The sequence below is a fragment of the Salmo salar genome, unplaced genomic scaffold, assembly GCF_965601325.2.
Source record: "Salmo salar unplaced genomic scaffold, fSalSal1 ptg000432l, whole genome shotgun sequence".
NCBI classification, from domain to species: domain Eukaryota; kingdom Metazoa; phylum Chordata; class Actinopteri; order Salmoniformes; family Salmonidae; genus Salmo; species Salmo salar.
In genome coordinates, this window is record NW_027675387.1 from 1,144,430 (window position 1) to 1,149,265 (window position 4,836).

The following is a 4,836-nucleotide window of genomic DNA, read 5'->3' on the forward strand; positions in this document are numbered from 1 at the left end:
TCCCTTCTTTCTTTTCTCTCCAAAACTCTTGAACGTGCCGTCCTTGGCCAGCTCTCCTGCTATCTCTCTCAGAATTACCTTCTTGATCCTAATCAGTCAGGTTTCAAGACTGGGCATTCAACTGAGACTGCTCTTCTCTGTGTCACGGAGGCTCTCCGCACTGCTAAAGCTAACTCTCTCTCCTCTGCTCTCATACTTCTAGACCTATCTGCTGCCTTTGATACTGTGAACCATCAGATCCTCCTCTCCACCCTCTCCGAGTTGGGCATCTCCGGCGCGGCCCACGCTTGGATTGCGTCCTACCTGACAGGTCGCTCCTACCAGGTGGCGTGGCGAGAATCTGTCTCCGCACCATGCGCTCTCACCACTGGTGTCCCCCAGGGCTCTGTTCTAGGCCCTCTCCTATTCTCGCTATACACCAAGTCACTTGGCTCTGTCATATCCTCACATGGTCTCTCCTATCATTGCTATGCAGACGACACACAATTAATCTTCTCCTTTCCCCCATCTGATAACCAGGCGGCGAATCGCATCTCTGCATGTCTGTCAGACATATCAGTGTGGATGACGGATCACCAGCTCAAGCTGAACCTCGGCAAGACGGAGCTGCTCTTCCTCCCGGGGAAGGACTGCCCGTTCCATGATCTCGCCATCACGGTTGACAACTCCCTTGTGTCCTCCTCCCAGAGTGCTAAGAACCTTGGCGTGATCCTGGACAACACCCTGTCGTTCTCCACTAACATCAAGGCGGTGACCCGATCCTGTAGGTTCATGCTCTACAACATTCGCAGAGTACGACCCTGCCTCACACAGGAAGCGGCGCAGGTCCTAATCCAGGCACTTGTCATCTCCCGTCTGGATTACTGCAACTCGCTGTTGGCTGGGCTCCCTGCCTGTGCCATTAAACCCCTACAACTCATCCAGAACGCCGCAGCCCGTCTGGTGTTCAACCTTCCCAAGTTCTCTCACGTCACCCCGCTCCTCCGCTCTCTCCACTGGCTTCCAGTTGAAGCTCGCATCCGCTACAAGACCATGGTGATTGCCTACGGAGCTGTGAAGGGAACGGCACCTCCATACCTTCAGGCTCTGATCAGGCCCTACACCCAAACAAGGGCACTGCGTTCATCCACCACTGGCCTGCTGGCCCCCCTACCTCTGAGGAAGCACAGTTCCCGCTCAGCCCAGTCAAAACTGTTCGCTGCTCTGGCACCCCAATGGTGGAACAAGCTCCCTCACGACGCCAGGACAGCGGAGTCAATCACCACCTTCCGGAGACACCTGAAACCCCACCTCTTTAAGGAATACCTAGGATAGGATAAAGTAATCCTTCTAACCCCCCCCCCCCCCCTTAAAATATTTAGATGCACTATTGTAAAGTGGTTGTTCCACTGGATATCATAAGGTGAATGTACCATTTTGTAAGTCGCTCTGGATAAGAGCGTCTGCTAAATGACTTAAATGTAAATGTAAATAAGGGAGCAGGTCAATACAACGTACACATATAAAGTGAATCAATTGAGTGCTCTACGATAAATGATGGCTGGTCGACGAATCACCCCCAGATGATTCGTTAAGAGATGAATCACCCCCAGATGATTCGTTGAGAGCCACGAGACAAAAGTACAAAGGTATTTTACAGCCAAGATACACCCCTTTCATCCTGCATGACCAACAACAGATGTATAGAACGGGTCACAAGGTTAAGATTTGTATGAAAGATACTTATAATTCTCAGCAGACAGTATCTGCTGTAAAAACAGTACTCTTTGTGTAGAGACCAGGGTCTGGCCCTGGGGTCATCTCTCCCTGGTACCATATAGAACAGAAACATTAACTCATGCTCTGGAATGCGGTCTCTTTAGGTTTTATCACCCAAAAGACATTGTAAATCTCCTGTCAGTGTTTTCTCCCAGAGGCCCATCCTCAGTAGAACACACAGACACAATAGTTCTAAGAACCCTCTATTATGTTGCATGAAACAACCATTTGATGCAATAAAAGTATTATAACATAATCTTGCAATTTTGCTCTCAGTGTCCACTGAAAGTTGACTAGTAACAACAACTGGGACATAAAAGACACCCACCATGAGAACCACTAAATCTGCCCAAGAAGAGACAAACAAAAGAAAAACCCACACCAAACTTAAAGACAGGAAGCAAACCAAAAAGGTGGAGCAACTAAAGGTGTTGACTCTCCACATGTATCAAGACAACTGGAGCACTGGGCCAGACACTCTTAAATAGAACCTGGACCAGCTCAGGTGAAACACCTTCCCACTAACGAGATGGACAAGCCAGCACAGGTGTAACACATACTGACTAACGAGGTGACACCAATCAGTGCGTCCTACGTGCTAACGAGCTAGACGTGCTAACGAGCTAGACGTGCTAACGAGCTACACGTGCTAACGAGCTACACGTGCTAATGAGCTACACGTGCTAATGAGCTACACGTGATAAAGTCCAACCTCAAAACATAAATGGAAAAACCAAAGCCTGTAACACCTTCCCCCTTAAGACAACAAATATATCCTACATTTCTTTAGGACAAGTTTGCCTACCACCAACAGAAAACAACTTAATTTCCCAATATAATCAACTACAATGCTTCACCTTCACCAATATAAACATGGTGTCTACTGGCTGTCAACTATTAAAAAGAAGAAAAAAACACGTATTTCTAAATAATAATATACAATAGTATCTTTTGTCCTTTTTCTTTCCATAGAATCCTTCCTAAAACTCACTAGCTTCTAGAACTCTCGTCTTCCTAAAACTCACTAGCTTCTAGAACTCTCGTCTTCCTAAAACTCACTAGCTTCTAGAACTGAACGCACTGACTAAACGCAAAACACAAATCTTTTTGACTGCCCACCCTTGAGACAATCAGAAACCAAGTTGTCCTTACCACAGACATGTCTGATATTCTGCCTAGCAACAGGGACATGTGATCGATGCTGATATTCTGCCTAGCAACAGGGACATGTGATCGATAAGCCTGACTTCTCCCCTCTCTGGACCCAAGGTGATTGAGGCCCATTTGAGGGAGGAAGTGCAGCTGCCAACACCAGAGTCAGAAAGGAGACATTCTAATAGCAAGAGGTCAATAGTTCATATCAGCATATTCTGCAGATAAGACTTCTTAATTATCTATGTTACTTAGCTAATTCTGATTTCTCCACCACAATCTTACCCCAGAAACAGGCTCCAGAACAATAGCTGTGTTACTGGTGTGCAGGATATAACCTTTACTCTGTGGAGGATCAAGAGGAACCAGTCAGTTTCTGTCATATTCTTGGCTGACAGTCCGAACACCATGGGTTCATTCTACACACACAGAACAGTTAGAACAGGCCTCTATCAACACACTTTTCTATGTTATAGGAGTTAGGTTCTTTACCAATCTCAAGCCCAATGCCTCGGCTTAAACAATTATATTTTACTACACCAGCATTAGTAAGGTTTAATAGAAATTTCCCTCACAGTGCTAACGAGCTAGACGTGCTAACGAGCTAGACGTGCTAACGAGCTAGACGTGCTAAAGTCCAACCTCAAACATAAATGGAAAAACCAAAGCCTGTAACACCTTCCCCCTTAAGACAACAAATATATCCTATATTTTTGTTGGACAAGTTTGCTCACCAGCAACAGAAAACAACTTCCATTTCACATGATAATCAACTACAATGCTTCACCTCCTGTCAACAATTAAAAACAAGAAAAACACACTTATTTCGAAATAATAATATACAATTGAAATATTTTTTTCTCTTCTAACTATAGAATCCTAAAACTCACTAGCTTCTAGAACTCTCGTCTTCCTAAAACTCACTAGCTTCTAGAACTCTCGTGTTCCAAAAACCCACTAGCTTCTAGAACTCTTGTCCCCTTGGAACGAGCCCAAACAAAACTAATCTCCAATACGTGCAGTCAAAATAAATTGTGATCCATGGTAACGCACTGGTTAAACACAAAACACATCTTTTTGCCTGCCCAGCCTTGAGACAATCAGAAACCAAGTTGTCCTTAACACGGACATGTCTGATTTCAAGAGGAAACTCCTGCAATATCCGTAGTAACTTTCCATCTCACTGTGGAGCTTCTCTCTCTTTTCAGGGTTCACCCAATAGGCATGTTGTTGGATCGGGGCCCAGTCCCCAATGTCATGCTCTAGTACATTTGGTTTGGCACATCTGAGAATGAACCCTGATATTCTAAAAGCAGCGTAACAATGTCAATATAATTGTACCCAAAGAATGTCAGTTGGTTGCATAAATAATTATGATTACTAAATCTTACATGAATATTAAACATGAAATATAAAAACCAAATGTACACCCCTTTGTTAATATGTATTAGCAAAAATTCACTAAATGGTGAGGCATAAAATGTATATTTTGTCAGGCTGGATGTTTGAAATATGAGGTGATTTGAGACCTGCTACTTCAGTAGTGGAATAAAGACATTTAGCACATGAATGTTGTAAATAAATACTGGAGTGATGTAGGATTGTTCATATAATTGATTATAGACCAATTTATTGTAATGCGACTATGTGTATAGGCTGCAAGTATGTTGAAATTAAATTGTTTTCTTTTCAACTTTCACTTTCAACTAAAACCAAACTTATATTGTACATCGGGCATAGTCTTATTTTCAACGACATTTTGCTAGGTGAGATATCCCCAATGTCACAGTTTAAACGGGTCCAAATCAATAGTCTAAATGCAGAAACAGTTTAGCAATAAATCACTGATATCGATTAGGGGGGAAATCAGGTTGTACGTGATGTTGAAACTAACACAACAAAAAAAAACACATGGAAATGGGAGAT